Source organism: Rousettus aegyptiacus, unplaced genomic scaffold (genome assembly GCF_014176215.1).
Source record: "Rousettus aegyptiacus isolate mRouAeg1 unplaced genomic scaffold, mRouAeg1.p scaffold_m13_p_9, whole genome shotgun sequence".
In the NCBI taxonomy this organism is placed as follows: domain Eukaryota; kingdom Metazoa; phylum Chordata; class Mammalia; order Chiroptera; family Pteropodidae; genus Rousettus; species Rousettus aegyptiacus.
Window position 1 is genome coordinate 95,555,782 of NW_023416312.1, and position 17,566 is coordinate 95,573,347.

The window sequence follows — 17,566 nt, forward strand, 5'->3', positions numbered from 1 at the left end:
CACTTTGACTTTGGTCAATTTTGGTCATCGTATACTAAAAAGAAATCAGTAATTCCTCTATGTTTTCAGATCTGCTGCCAAACACATGTATATAATACTGACATAATCATATCACTATATGTTACATATGAGTTCATGTCTCCTTTTCTATGATTTTTACTAATTTTTGTTTGTTCCATTTTTTTCTTTGATCGGTCTAGCAAAGGGTTTATCTAATTTATACTTATTTTCAAAGAACAAGCTTTTGGATTTTTATCCTTACTACTACCATTTTTGTTTTCTAATTTATGAATTTCGGCTTTTATATTTCTTAAATGCTTTCTCCAAGTTTCTTCTGGTTTCTTTCATTGTTCTTTTTCTAATATTTTTAGATTGGTACTTAGCTTCTTTGTTTTTTAGCATACTTTATAAAAACAAGTATATTTTAAGGCTCTGGACTTTCCTCTGAGAATATACATTTTAGTATGAAATACTCTCATTGCTTTCTAGTTTTCACTTTTGCCTTTGATCCAGAGATTACTTAAAAATGTATTTTTAATACCTAAGAATATAAGTTATCTTTATATTATTTCAGATTTTATTTAAAGTGGATCAGTGAATATAATCTGTAAAGACACTATTTTTAAAATTGTGTTTCAACTTTCTTTTTGGACCAACTCATGACTGATAGTATTAAATGTTCTATTACGTCCCACCTTATCCCCACAATATAGTATGTCTACCTGTTCACACATAGCTATTAACTCAAGTCTATTTATAGTTATTCAAGCCCTCTATACATCAGACAGGAATTGTGTTCCACTACTAGAAAGAGATCCAATACAACAGTAGCTTAAACAAGATAAAGGTTTATCATCTCTCACAAAAAAGGAGCAAATTTGACAATAGGTGCCCAGGACTGATATAACAGCTCTATGATGTTATTAATGCACTAATGTGTTGGGTTCCTTTTATCTCTCTGCTTTGCAATTTTGAGTTCTACCTTCTATCCTCGAAGTTGCTTCATGCCAAAAAGATGGCTGTTGGGGTTTCGATCATCACATTCAACATTCAGAAGGAGGAAAAGGAAGGGGCAAAAGTCAGACTTCTTTAAAGAGCTTTCTTAGAACTCCCGCCCAATGATTTCTATTTACAGATCAGTGACTACCCCTACTTTATGTATTTAGATGCTCTGTTTACTGCACATAGGTTTATGTTTATGTTTCTTATAGCCTTGCCTCTTATAATTACCTAAGTCCTTTGTCCTCTTTGGTGCTTTTAACTTTAAATTCCTCCTACATTCTTTAACTGTAATTGCCTAATATGTTTTGTGCATCTCATTAATTTCAATCCTTCTTTATCACTTTAACTGTATTTTTAATCCACTTAACAGTCTATATTTTAATGGAAGAAATCAGTCATTCAAATATAATGTATAATCTAATGTGCTTCATTTTGTTTTGCATCTTACTTTATATTTACTATTTATTTTGTAATAGTGTTTGCTATTTTTCCTTTCCTCTAAAATACTATTTCTTTAAAATAAGATATCAAATGTTGCCTCCATAAAAATGTTCCATTTCTTCCCCAATTTTCCCCCATGCCATTAAGACGGAATATTTACAATATTTTCACTCTACCTTTCTCTCTCCATCTTTTGAAAGGCCTTTATTTCCTCTCACTTCCTATCTTTCAGATTAGCTCTATGCTTAGTGCTGGAACAATTCAATATCCATTTGAAAGAAAAAAATTGAAGTTCAACCCATACCTCCCAAGCTTATACAAAAGTTAAGGTGGATGACAGACCTAAATCTAAAAGCTGAATTATACAATCTCAAAAAGATAATACAGGAAAAAAGTTTTGCCACCTTGGTGCAAGCAAACTTTTTTTTTTTTAGGTGGGACACACAAAGCACAATCGATAAAGAATATATAAATAAGTTGGACTTCATCAAAATTAAAAATCACTGCTCTTCGACAGACACATAAAAATAATGAAAAGACAAACTACAGACTGGGAGAAAACATTTGCCAAACACATATCTAGCAAAGGACGTATACACAGAATAATAAGAGAAACAATTGACCTAGTCTTAAAATAGGGCAAAAGATTTTGGGGCAGTTTACCAAAAAAGAAATACAAGTGGATAATAGCACATGTACTTAATGTGCCTGCTCATCAAGGAAGTATAGGTTACAATCAAAATGTGGTATCATTGCGCACCCATTAGAATGGCTATTTTTTAAAAAAGCAATACCAAGTGCTGGCAAAAAATGCTGAGCAACATGCATTTGTGGTGGAAACACAAAACAGTACAGTCACTTTCACAAATAGGTTGTTCATTTCTTATAAAGTTAAGTACACATTTACCATATGACCCAGCAATTCCACTCCTGGGTATTTACTTGAGAGAAACAAAAACTTGCATTTACACAAATACCTCCATGCAAATGTTTATACCAGGTTTACTTATAATCTCCCCAAACAGGAAACCACCCAAATGGCCTCCAAATAGCAAATGGATAAACAAACTGTGTATGCATATAATGTACTACAACTCAGCTATACAAAGTAATAAACTACTAATACATGCAACAACACAGATCAACGTTAAATGCATTTTGCTAAGTGCAAAAATTCAGACTCAAAAGGCTACACATTGCGTGATTCTATTAATATGGCATTTTGGAAAGGGCAAAACCCTAAGAAAACAGGCTGTGAGAGGGACAGGTTGCAACAAATAACAGTTACTGTTTTTAGAAACTCATAGAACCATACACTAAAAAGAGTAAATTGTACTTTATGTACATTACACTTCAGTAATAAAAACAACCCAAAGAAAGAAAATAACCTAACTGCACTCTGGTTTTCTCATGATCGACACAGTGATAAAGCAGAAAGTCCTTGCTTTCCAAACTGTCTAGTGAAAACAACCCATAAGAGGCTCAAGTATGAGATATGGTTTTGCCAGAACTGTAACAGGCCAACAAGGGGTTGACATTCCTGGTTGGGACCAGGACCAGTAATGTACTCTTCAGGAATTTAATTGTTTTAGATGAACCTTTTTCCCCTTTCTAGGGGCCGGTAATACCAATAATTCTCATTTTGGATGTCCCATCAGCACCTGTCTTCAGCAGCAATCTGGCGTGGGGGTCAGGGCTCAGTCAACTTTGTCTCCTCGGAGTTCAGTTTTATAAACAGTTTTTTTTTAATTCTACACCTTCCCTATGCCTGTGCTCAGACTTTTCTCTGAGCTCTGGAGCTAGGGAGTACAGCTTCTCTCCACCAGGTCTTGTTTGACTTTCCTGGCCTGTCTGACCCACGATATCAATATCGTTCTCCTTGGCTGCCTCTGGCTGTGCATGCAGGAAAAGCCCACTGTGTCCTAGCAGGGTGAGGCCATGGAGGTTCTCAGCTGTCTTGCTGGATTTCCTCCCCCTATTCTCTGCTTCCCTGGTGCCCAATGCCAGAGCTACTACTGCACCGTGAACACAGCCGATTTCTGTCCTTCCATTTAACACTCATCTTTTACAATCTGCATTTCCCCCACATTTAACACAGGGATAGTCCAAATTTTCTATTTGCCAGCTCAGCTACCTCAGGCTCAAGGCAAGATTTTAAAACATTCTAAGAGGAGGAGAACAAAAGAAAAGCAAACAAATTACTCTGTTCCCAAGACTTGTAGCCTTGGAGAGGAACTACTCAGTAACTCTCTGGGTTTTACTGACAAACACCCACCCCCACCCTGATCTCAACTTGGGTCCCACTCCAGCAAGATTATCTTCTCCTTTAAAGAAAATAAAGTGCTTATCTGTTAAAAAATTATACTTATTTTAATCCTTTGGGTAAATTGTCTCAAGGCCATTTTAGTTCAGTACACTTGGAGAGATCACAGAAATGATGAAATTTAGAGATCAACTGCTCAGAACCATTAAAAGTCCAAACACTGATCTATGTGAGCCAAATGCACACATGCACTCACTCACTTTTTAAGTAAAACAGTCATAAGTTGTTTTGTACCATTAACCAGTGGAACTTGCACGTCTCATTTACGTATGTATACATTTTTAGAGGGTCACATTCCACACAGAAAATCATTTCTAAATCCTTATCCTCTGACCATCGTTCAAAAACAAAAGAATTCACGTACACAAATCAAAGAGCTCAAAGATTCCAGCTGCCTTTAAAGGGCAAAGGTTTAAGTGCATATTTTAAGAGTTACTTCTAACAAAAAAAAAAACAACTTTAACTTGAAGCCTATTTCCTCCTTAGCAACTTTTTAGGTAGTTAATAAAAGCATAGCTTTTAGAATTTAATTGGCATTACTATTATACCTTCCTAAATTTAAAACTTCAGGTATCCATTTAAATCCCCCTGGTTTTGTAATCTCTGTATATCACAGCATTTCTACAAGGAGGGTTAGCTCCAGAAAAGTTAAAGCTTTTTCATCGCTGCTGTCACCACTTCTAAAAGCCCTGGTTGCTAACAAATCCCTGCCTGCAAAGTTAGCAACTGCTCTTAAGTTGGGTTGCAAGGTGGTCCTCAAGACACCCCTATTTCCTATGTCACCATCTGTACTATCAGGACCTAGAGCATGCGCCTGAGACACTTAATCAGGTCTCTGCCTGAATATCAGGCATCCTCACCCATCAGGGTTCCAACTCCCTTTTGCTGTTAAAAAATAGAAATAATAAATAAAATAGACTAAAACAAACAAACAAAAAAGATGGCAGAAATCTAAGATGCTACCATGTTCTCAAAATGGGAGAGAACCTGAAATATTTGGTAAACAGCACTAATGCTACCACAGCATGGGAGCAGATGCAGCATAGTTTGCCATGGTTTTTCCCTTGCTTCTAAGTTCTATCTGGAGGCAGGAGCAGCTGTTGGTGACACTTTCCACACAGGTAGGGTCCCCCAGATCAGAGAAGGCAGCTGAATTGTTGTTATCACGCTGTGCTTTTATTCTCAAACTCACATCACCTTCTAGACAATTTGAATAATCTGGGTGCTTTCTTTTAAGGCAATGTTTACAAACACTGAGCTCCCCTGGCTCTGGACTGGAACTTGGCATCAGTCAGGACATGGAGCAAAGTCAGTGCTCTGGTGTTCCTGGGCAGTACATCATCCTCCAGCTTCCTGGTGTCCTGGAAAGCCCATCTCTCCTCAGTGACTCTTCCTACCACCTGTCAGGGACATGGTGACCTCCTTCAATCTACAGCCTCTGGCCTTTCTTCTCTTGCTTTATTCCATACTCTCCTCCACTTGTTCCTTTTTCTCTTCCCAGAACAGCTATTAAACCTCTTTCTCTGACCATGTATTCCTCTGATCGTGCTCCTGTACAATTCTGAGGAAATGTGTTGGCCTCTTCAGTCTCTCAAAAATATTTCTAGTAAGTCCCCTAGCTGTGCTTCATGTGTTCTCCTAGAATTTTATATTTCCCCCTTCTCCTGTGCTGATATCTCCTATCACCAGAACTGTGTTAGCACTGCCAACCAGAAGCATGTCTGCTAATACGTCCACTCTCCTATGACACCACTGATGTTCAGGTTAAGCAATAAGCAAGCTAAGATGTGCACTCCCATTACTGCTGAAATGGCCAGCATGGTGTCCATTGCTTGGAGAAAATTTTGGGCCCAATGTAGTTGATACTTTACATCCTCAGTAGTCCAACTTTATGAACTATCTTACTGCTTCTCTTATATCTAGAACTCTGGCATGATGCCGAGGCTTCTAGAGCCAGGACAAGCTGAACGACTGATATTACACTGTACTTAGAATCAGTCCTCCTGCCCCATGGGAGCATAGGTTCTTGAAGCACATTTGCTTGATCTCTCGACTCCAAATATAAGTTCTTTCCTAATAGGCTTCTTGTCCCTCATGAAAAACAGAAACATGATGAGCCGAACTCCCATCAGTCTTCTGGACATGCCTAAATTCCAGCTGTGAATATATCTTAGGCTCATACCAGTACATTTGGATTCCATTCATTCTAATTACAGTTGCCATTAATGAAATGTAAACATCTAGTTTGTCATGTAACAACTCTTTCCTCCAACATTATTTTTAATAAATTTAATTCTTAATAAACTGTTTATGTTGGAATAATTTTCAATTTACAGAAAAGTTACAAAGATAATATAGCAGGTCCTTGAATAATGTCATTTCTTTCTATGTCATTTCATTTTGCCAATGAGGTAAAAATTGATTTTCGGCCAGAGCCATTGTCTGTATGGAGTCTGTACGGTCTCCCCACATCTGTGTGGGTTTTCTCAGGGTGCTCTGGTGTCCTCCCACATCCCAAAGATGTGCACGTGAGGCCAACTTGCCTGTCTTATGTTGTCCCAGTCTGAGCGAGTGTGGGTGTGTGTGATAATCCTTGCGATGGAGGGGCGTCCTGTCCTGGGTGGGTTCCTGCCTTGTGCCTTCAATAAAAAGAGGAGCAAGAAAACTCTAGAATGTTGCTTTATAATATAACAATCGCATTATATTTCTGAGATTGGACTTTCCTTTATTCCTTCAAAACAGGCAACCTTGTCAGAGAGGCCAGGAGCAAATATCTCTACACTTTGCCTATACCTCCTGCTCTGTTGAGTAGTTTGTATCTGTGAGCCAGGGGCTCCCTAGCTATTACTGTTCCATAGTTGACACTGTTGATGCAGAGCGTAGTACGCACAGCTAACTGTGTACACAACACCACTCTCATCTTCTTCCAAAAGAAACCTAGTTTTGTTTAAAACAGCAATGTGTCTCGCCAAAAAAAGGGAATCCTCAGGCTTCTTTGCAGCTATGTGTGGCCATGTAACATCATCCTGGCCAATGAGATGTAAGCAGAATTCTACCGAATGGGGCTTCCAAATAAGCTAGTATTTTCCTGATTTAAAGAAAAAAAAGGAATTGCCATATTCACTACTACCAATCTTATATTTTGGGAAAAGGACATAGAGATCAAAGTATAATTTATGCTGAAAACCTTAAAAATTGTATTTCTATTGAAGGAGTCTTGAGTTTTGAACAAGTTCTTCAAACTACTGTATCAGATGTCATTCCAGATAGAAGACCAATGACCTAGTGAATAGTGGAGCTAAGAAGGACTCAAGGCGACCGTACCCATATTCTACACTGGAAACAGCCTCATTTGACTCATTTTAATTCAACTCTCCTGCCACACACACCCACAACAAATTAATAACCAATTTTCATAGATAATTATAATAGTTGCTATTTATTGGACACTTATTCTATGTCAGGCATTGTAGTAAAGGCTTTAATCCTCTCAACAAACATAACCCTTTGAGGCAAGAGCCATCTTTATTCTCATTTCACAGATGAGGAATCTAAGGCCCAAAGAGTTTATGAAACTTGCTCATGGTCAGACAGCTGATAATTATGGAGCTGAGATTCTTTTCCATGTACCTTCTAACTGCAGAGGCAACATTCACAGTCCCTATTCTCCAGGGCAGTATTTCTCAAACTTTCTTTTTAACCACAACCTGGAAAAAAATACATTATACATCATAACCCAGGACCTAGCTATATCTATAAATGAAGTTCCAGAAAAAAAGCGGGGGCGGGGGGGGGAGCAGCTGCCATGTGCCTTGTGCAGTCTTCCCTCTTTTTCCTGCATGAAATATAAACTCAAGGCCTGAAGAAACAGCAGTTAATTTGCAAGCATGGGGATATCAAAGACAGTAAATGGGAAGCAGAAGGAGCCCTTATACCAACCAGCTCTATACTGCCTGTCTCCAGACTTCTTAGTACATGAGAATAACAAATAAAATGATGTCAAAAAATAAAGTCCTTTACTTAAGTCAATATTTGTCAGGTTTAAGTGATATGTAATCGATGTACTCATACTGATAACAGAGCCGTACTTGCAACATGTACTGACATATTACTGTAGTAGACTCTAAATTATCCCTGAGAAATCAAGAAGATGAGAAAAATGTCAGATTGGAGATAGACAATATTCCACATTGCAAAAAGGACATACCAACCTCTAAGCCTAGCCAATTACTCAAAGAGCTCTAAATATGATTCTTGCTAAATAACTTTATACTTCCGAAGGGCTTTGCTTACTGCTCTTCAGGTTAAACTTCACTTAACTTTGGCGGCTTATCGAACCCACGTGAATGATCAAACCAAGGTCCACTGCATCTAACGAACACTTCTCAACCCCAGCATTAAGAGCTCTTCTTGGAGCACTCCTTAGTGTGGGAAAAACAAGCCCATTATGGGTGCTGCTCCCCAGAGTGAACAATGCCATCAGAGGGCTAGGCCCACAATCCAATTGACACAGCACTTACTGTGTACAGACACTGGTTAAGCTCTTTACATAGATTACATCATCTGATGCTCACAATGCCCCCAGTGAGGTGCATACTATCATCTCAATTTTACAGATAAGGAAACTAAAGTGTACAAAGATCAAATAACTTGCCCAAGAAGACTGGCTAATTCAGCAAACTTCAGAAATCTATCTTTTGATCACTTCCATCTTTGCAGCACTGGGACACTGTTACAGCCCCAGCCACCTTAAAAACTGCCCTTTTCTCATGCTCCTGGTCACTGGCACTTTGAACTTACACAGAATCAGCATGTCCTCCACATCTCATGTAACATGTGTGTAACAAATGGCAATCAAAAAAGCTCCAGTCCTAGGCATTTCAACACTTAGACTAATACTCTTTGCTTTAGTTCCCTGAATAGGTGAGTGTCAGCATGACTCTTTCATTGCAGCCTAACTTATGCCTGCTCTTCTGAGTGTTTGTCTCTTAGACTGATCTCAAGGTTTTGTACCTCATGTTGTATATAGGTTAGGTGCCCCATCAGTTAGAAGTGCGCATGTCTGCAGGTTATAAAAAAGCCACCTTAGAAAGGCTTAGTCAAATGGAGGTTTATTTTTTTTCACACAAGAAGACTGGTGGTAGGTGGCTGTTGGCAATAGTTCACTGATGCCATTGTGATCCTCTTGGGCACCCCCTCATGGTTTCTCTAGCTTTAGGCATCACATTCACAACCAAGAAAAAGAGGCACCGTTCACCAAATTTGTCCCCTTTTTTCATCAAAGCAAAAGCTTTCCCAGAAACTCCCAATAAACCTGTTTATGTATTTTTGAAAAAAATAAGTCAGGGAGCCACTGTAACTGCAGTGTAGCTGGAAACGTGCATATTTAGGTTTTCCAGCCTGTAGGGCAGAAGCAGGCAAGAAAAAATGAGACTGGGAATGGAAATGGAATTAGCCAGCCCAGTGTCTGCCACAGTTTGTATGCAAATAGAAAATAATGTGATTATCTCATGATGAAGTAGATACTGAACTGACCTTGAAAGCTAATACTTCTACTTGTGTAGGCTTATTGGTGATATTTGGGCTATGAATATGACTCCTAACACTCAAACCCAAGGTACAAGAGAAATTCCAACTTAAATGTCTAATATCAAGCTCTGACATGTTGAGAGCTTGGAAGCTGTCACTCCCAGCCTCGAAACAAGAAAAAATGTTGAGCAGAGAGAAAAGCAATAATTTTTCTTTGATCCAGAGAACTGAGGTCACAGGGCAAACTGCCAACCCAAAATGCAGAAAGTCAGGTAAATACAGAGAATCATAGTAGAGATAAGATTAACTAAGCCAGAAGCCACTGGCGCCAATTATTGGTAGGAACACTCAAATGATGATTTTGATGAATTGCTTGAGGTTGTGCATGGCCTAGGCTGAGAGGTAAAAACTCCTGGGAGACCAGTCCAGTAGGGAGGCCTACATTTTCATGGATTTTGCTTCCAGGAACCCCACCAAGTACTCACAGAAAGGATCAGATAAAACTCTCCTGTTCCCTCCTGGAGGAGGAGAAAAGCAACCAGTTTGAAATATACCCAGTGTTCTCCATAATAAAGGCCTACCCTCTAAAGGAAATGGCTTACCAAAGCCCTTCCTGACCTGGGAGAGGGGCTATTAGCCAGTGCAAGCCCCACCCTAACCTTCCTGCATCACTTAAAGGGAGAAAAGAAAAGCTAAAAAGTGCTCCTGACAATCAGAGCCCAAGGACTCAGGCCCACTAAAAATCTGGGAGTCGTGAGATGAGAGAATGCTTCTCCTCTCTAAAACCTCGCCACCCATTAACAGGACTTCAATATAATAGTGTATTAGAACTAAGAGAGCAGAGGCAGACTATGCAAGAAGGAGTTCTTAGGGAAGCCCAAAGACAACAAATGAGACAAAAAGAAGGATACTAGGAAACGAAAGCATCTGGCACCTGCAGCTGCAGCAAACATTAAACCATCTTAGCTCCTAGCCAAATCAACATAAAACCTCAAACTAAAAGCCTCATTAACTCAGTTCCTATTACCCAATACATCATGCCTGAATTTCAACAAAAAATTGCAAGCCATGCTTAAAGGCAAGAAAAACAGTCTGAACAGGCAAAGCAAGCACAGAAATGAGACTTAAATATGATGCTGATTGTAGAATTATCATATAGGAAACTTAAAATAGTTATGATTGACATGTTACAAGTTCTCACAGAAAAGGTACACAACATACAAGAACAAATCAGTAGTCCAAAGTCAGATACCATATGCACAACTGGTTTCCAGCTTCCAATTGTTGCTATTATCCCTAATTCTATTTTTACTGCCTTTGTACCTTAAATTTTTCAGCATTGTAGTTTGAGTGGAAATTTGAGGGAAAATATTTGCATGAGTATCAGCAGTAATGGAACAAGCAGAAATATGATGCAACGAGAAAAACATAGCATCATTTCTCCAATATTACTGCCAAAGGTGTAAAAACTTAATCTAATACTGTTAAAATATAAGATAAATTCAAAACACATTACAAAGTAACTACCCTATAATCTTGAAATGTATCAAGGGCATGAAATCAAGGTAAAACCAAGGAATTGTTGTAGATACATGGAAATTAAATGTAAAAAATATTATTCTAAGCTGGATCCATTTGCTATAAACGGCTTTACTGGATAATTGACCAACTTAAATAGAGTATCAGGATAAGAGAGTAGTATTCTACTGATGTGAATTTCCTGATTTTGATGGTGGTATTGTCATTGTGTAGGAGAATGTCCTTGTCTGTATGAAATGTGCACTTAAGTATTGAGAAGTGATGGGCATCGGGTCAGCAATATATTTCTTAACAGTCCAGGAAAAAAATCTCTGTATTGTACTTATCACTTTTCTATAACTTTGATATTGTTTGATAATAGAATAAAAATTTATATGCACAAAAAGAACAAATCAGTAATGTAAGCAGAGATTAAATCTCTAAGAAAGAATAAAAACAAATTGACAGAAATTAATAAAAACAGAATGTCACAGAAACGAAAAACACCTTAGATGAGCTCATCAGTAGACTGGACACAGCTAAGAATCAGTGAGCTTAAGGATATGTCAATGTAAACTTCCCAAACAGAAATGAAAAGAGAAAAAAATATCCAAGAACTGTGGAACAGTTACAGAAGGTGTAACGTGCATAATGGGAAAACTGGAAGAAGACAGAGAGACAGAAGAAATATTTGAAGTAATAAAGGCTGAGAATTTTCCAACATTTATGACAGACACCAAACCACAGCTCCAGGAAGCTCAGAGGACATCAAGCATGATAAATCAAAAAAAAAAATCCACATCTAAGCACATCATGTTCAAACTGAAAAAAAATCAAAGACAGAGAAAACATGGAAGAGCGGGGGTTGAGGAAATTACTTATAGAGGTATAAGACTAAGAATGACCTCAGACCTCTCATCGGAAATCATGAAAGCAAGAAGAGAGTAAAATATTTAAAGTGTTGAAAAGGGAGAAAAAACTAGAAATCTGTATTCAGTAAAATTATCCTTCGTAAGTGAAGAAACAAACTTTCTCAGCCAAAGATTGAGAGAATTTGTAACCAGTAGACCTACTTTCAAGAAATGTTCAAAGTTCTTCAGAAAGGAGGAAAGGAACACAGGTCAGAAACTCAAATCTACATAACAGAAGGGCTTTTGAGAAGAAATTAATGAAGGTACAATAAACTCTTATTTTTCTTAACCTTAATTGATCTGTCTTTTCAAATCCAATACTAGCAATAATTTATTGGTGATTACAACATGAATAAGTGAAATTAAATGACAGCAGAGACAGGAGAGGAATTGGGAATACTCTGTAATAAGGTACCCATACTACCCATGAAACGACATAGTGTTACTCAAAAGTAAACTTAAATTAGCTGTAAATATATACTGCAAATTCTAGGGAATCCACTAAAAAATTTTTAAAGAAGTATACTTGATATCCTAAGGCCATAAAGAACACAGAATCATATATAATGCTCGATTAAAATCAGAGAAGGCAGAAAAAGAGAGGAAGATAAAAAGAACAAGTGTAATGAACAGAAAACAATTACAAGCATGGTATATTAATCCAACTATATCAACAATCACTTTAAATGTGAATGGTATAAATACATGAATTAAAAGATAGAGACTGTTAAAAATGGATTTTAAAAAGACATAACTATATTTTGTCCTTAAGAAACCCCACTTTATTTATAAAGACAGGTAGATTAAAAGTAAAAGGATGGAGATAGATGAACCATGCTAACACTAATCAAAAGAAAGCTGGAGTAGCTATATTTCAGATAAAGCAGACTCAGAGGAAGGAACATTATCAGGGATAAAGAAGGGCATTACATAATATTAAAGAGGTCAATTATCCAAGAATATATAAAAATTCTTAATGTACCTGCCGTCAACAAAAGAATGTCAAAACCATTGAGGCAAAAGCTGATAGAATTACATGGAGAAACAGACAAATCTATTGTTATGTTTGGAGACTTGAACTCCCCTCTGTCAGCAAATGACAGACTGAGCAGGCAGAATATCAGTAAGGATATAAACTGAACAGTTTCATCAATTAACTTGATCTAATTGACACCTATAGACTACTTGACCTAACAGTAGGATACACATTCTTCTCAAATTGACATGGAACATTCGTCAAGACAGACAACATTCTGGTCCATAAAACATACCTTAAATTTGAAAGAACAGAAGTCATACAATGTCTGCTCTCAGACCACAACGGAATTAAACTAAAAATCAATAACAGGAAGATAACTGGGAAATCCCCATATATTTGGAGATAAAATGACACATGGATCAAAGGAGAAGTTTCCAAAAACATTTACAATGTTTTGAACTAAATGAAAAAAAATACAATTTATCAAAATTTATGGTGTGCAGAAAAAGCAGTGGTAAGAGATTTATATATCAATCAGCAATGACCAATTGGAATTTGAAATGAAAAACACAATATCTTTTACATCACCACCAAAAAGTGAGGTACTCACAAAATACGTGCAGTATCGACATGAGGAACACTACAAAACCTTGATGAAAGAAATAAAAAAATCTAAAGAGCTATTTCATGTTCATAAAAAGGAAGATTAAATACTGTTAAGATAGCACTTCCTCCCAACTTGATCTATAAATTCAATGCAATCTCAATCAAATTCCCATCAAGTTACTTTGTGGATACTGACAAACCAATTGTAAAGTCTATATGGAAAGGCAGAGGATTCAGAATAGCAAACACAATACCGAAGAATGAAGTCAGAGGACTGACACTACCAAACGATAACTTATTTTAAAGCTACAGTAATCAAGACAGTATGGTGTTGATAAAAGAACAGACGAATTGATCAATTACCAGACTAGACAGAACAGGATTAGACCCATACAAATATGGCCAATCTTTTTCAAGGAAGCAAAGGCAATTCAATGGAGAAACAATAATCTTTTCAAAAAATGATGCTGGAACTACTGGACATCCATGTGCCCCGCCCCAAAAATAGTTATAGACACAGACCTTATACTTTTGACAAAAATTAACTCAAAATGGGTCACAGATCTAAATGTAAAACGCAAAACTATAAACTTCTAGGAGCTAATGCAGGAGAAAAGCTAGGTGAACTTAGGTTTGGTGATGACTTTCTGGATACAATGACAAAAGTACAATCCATGAGAGAAAAAAAATTAATTAAGATGGACTTTTTTAAAAAAAAACTGAAAACCTCTGCTCATGAATGGAAAAGACAGGCCACAGACTGGAGGAAAATATCTGCAGAACGCAACTTGATAAAGGGCTGGTATCCAGAATATACAAAGAAACAAATCAATGAGAAAATATCCAATTAAAACTCATCAATAATAACCCAATAAAAAATAGGCAAAAATTCTGAACAGAGACCTTATCTAAGAAGATATACAGATGGCAAATAAGCATATAAAATATGCTCAACATCATAAGTCCTTGGGGTGTTACAAATTAAAACAACAATAAAAGGGGTAAAAAAAATCCCCTACACCCCTATCAGAATGGCCAAAATCCAGAACACTGACAACACCAAGTACTTGTGAGGATGTGGAGCAACACGAACTCCCATTCATTACTGGTGGGAATGCAATATAGTATAGCCACTTTGAAAGACAGTTTGCAGTTCCTTACAAAACTAAACATACTCTTACCATTCGACCCAGCAATTATGTTCCTTGGCATTTATCAAAGAGTTGAATATTTATGTCCACACAAACCTCACACAAATGTTAACAGCAGTTTTATTCATAATTGACAAAAACTGGAAGCAACCAAAATGCCCTACAACAGGTGAATGGATAAATAAACATGGTACATCAGACAATGTAATATTATTCTGCGCTTAAAAGGAATGAGCTATCAGGTCATGAAAAGACATGGAGGAACCCTAAATGCATATTGCTAAGTGAAAAAAGCCAGTCTGTAAAGGCTACCTAATGTATGATCCCAACCATGTGACATTCTAGAAAAGACAAATCTATGGAGACAGTAAAAACTCTGTGGTTGCCAGGGATTAGGGGGTCAAGCTAATGACTAAATAAGCGAAACAAAGAGGATTTTTAGGGTGATGAACGATTGTGTGTCATACTGTAAGGGTGGATGCATGACATTACACATTTGTCCAAACCTATACACTGTACAACACCAAGAATGAACCTTAATGTAGACTATGGACTTTAGTTAGTAATAACGTATTGATATTGGCTCCTTAATAATAATAATAATAATAATAATAATAATAATAAAACATATCACAGCAATGCAAGATGTTAATAGAGGAAACTGGGAGGGAGGTATCATAGAACTGATGTGGGAACTCTAAATTATCTTTCCAATTTTCCTGTAAATCTAAAACTGTTCTAAAACATAAAGACAAGTAATTTGTTTCCTAACATCTAGCTCAAAGGAGAGGACAAAGTGAGGTAAAATTGTCAGAGAAAGTATCTTGAAAGAACTGAGACGTTAGCTGGGTCCTAGAGGGTACATACAATTTCTAGAGTAAGAAAGGACAAGGAATTTCGACTAGGACTGAGGCATCTAAAAGACCCAGAGGGCTCAACTTGTGAAGGAGCAGGAAATAACATAATAAATCAAGGCAAAGACAACGGGCAGCAATTTAATGGAAGCTAGGGGCCATGGCAAGGATAGAAGTGCTTGAAGGATCGTTCCAACACAAATTAAATATAGGAATGGAAGCAGAGTTGACCCAAGCTGGGTTCTCAGCACATATTCATTCATTCCATAAATATTAAGTAAGTATCTACTATGTTTCAAACACTGTAGTGGGCACTGGGGACAAGTAGTGAATGAAAGAAACAAAAATCTCTGTTTTCACTGAGTTTCAGTTCTAGTGAGAGGAGAGAGAATCTGCCTGGTGTTTTCAAGAAACAGCAAAGCAGCCAGTATGAGTGGAATGGAATTAAGGAGGGAGTTAAAGGTGAGATAGAGGAGATAATAGAGGCTAGTACCTGCAGGGCACTGAGGCTCGAATAAATAAAGACTTTGACTTCTACCCTAAGGCATTTAGGGAGCAACTGGAAGGTCCCCGTCTCTTCTGTGTTGAGAATAGATAAGAGTGGCTGCAGGGAGACCAAACAAGTTGGTATAATGATAGCTTAATGGAGGATGGGGGCTTAACCCATGGTTTTAGGAATGCAACTGGTGAAAAACATATTGTGGATTCAAAGGATTTCCTCATAGATTAGATGTGTGAGAGAAAGAGAGCGTGGAAATGAGTCAGTTTTAGGCCTGAGCAACTAACTCACAGAAGGGGTTGCCAGTGACTGAGAGAGAAGAATATGGGAGAAGCAGGCTCACGAGCAGGGCCGAGCCCATGTCTGAGTTCAGCTGAGCTGTCTTGAAAGGGGACTTTCAAGAGCTAGAGATCGGAGCATGGCTGGGACCCAGAGTTAAGTGGACAAGACTGAGCCACAGTACATACAGGTAGAGAGGATAGCATGTTGATTCACCAAACATTTCCTAAAATCAATCAGTGTGTATGTGCCAGAGACACAAAGGTAGGTAAGTAAGACATCTTTCCTGCCAATAATGAACTCAAAGTCCAATGAGGGAAACAGAAATATAAGTAAGTGATTCCAGCATCATAGTAGAGGTATTCAACATTTACTGAGTCCCTGCTATATGCCAAGCAATACAGTGAGGAAGCAGGGGATATGGATAAAGTTCTATATGAGCCCAAAAGAAATTCTTGCAAAGGTTCCTAAAGTCCTTCACAAGGGTTTTCACCACAGTGTGACATCAGGGAGTTGGTAATAACCTAGACACCCACCGCTAGGGAAATGTATCACTAAAATCTCTGGAATACTCAGCAGCAGTTAGAAGCAAAAACAAAACAAAACAAAACAAACAAAAACGTGTACACACAGCAATGGGGATTAGCTCACAAGAACGCAGTGTTGAGTGGAAACAGTGGGAAACAGATTTACAGTCCAATGCCATCTCTAAATGTAAAAAGCATACGCAAAACGCTGCATGCCTTAAATTATCAAGGATCTGTATAAAACATATTGCAATTGATGTCTAGCAGAAGAATGAGCGTAAGGATTGAGGAAAAATAATATGAACAATATAAAATAAATAGAGGGGCCTTTGCGGGACTGATGATGACAATGTGCTGAGAACTGAGAAGCAAAGTTAACTCTCTGCACCTGAGGTAAAATAACTAGCTAATAGGAATTCAGCAGATAACTTTGAGAAGGGTATTTCTGGGGGCCAGGAAGGGTGTGGAGAGACATGAAGGTATGAAAGTGTATCAGAGGTTCAGGGAACGGCACCCGGTTTGGTGCGGCTCGTAGTGGTTGCGAAGGACTGATCGTCTTTGAAAGCCTTGAGTAAAATGAACAATAACATGTGGAAGGCATTATCATTCTTACCAATCTTCCCCTTTCACTCCATTGGGGTTAAAGATCATGCTGTATGCCTATCTGGCCTATGGTGAGACTTTCCTTCAGCCCTATTGGGGTCTTTGCATCTTGTGACTTCTCCAGAAAGCCTAGTCCAAAGGGTCATTCCTGTTTACTGTGGCCTCGAGGAATGTGACCCTTGATCTGCTGCTTTAATCTTGGAGCTCTACCAGTAGTTGACGCTGCTGCTCTGGCTAGGAATGGGGTGGGAAGGGAACTGGAGGTCCAAGGATGCCTCTCATTCTGAGGCACCTGCCTGGGGCAGTTCACTCTGCCTCCACCAATTCAGTGCTGCTAGTTAACT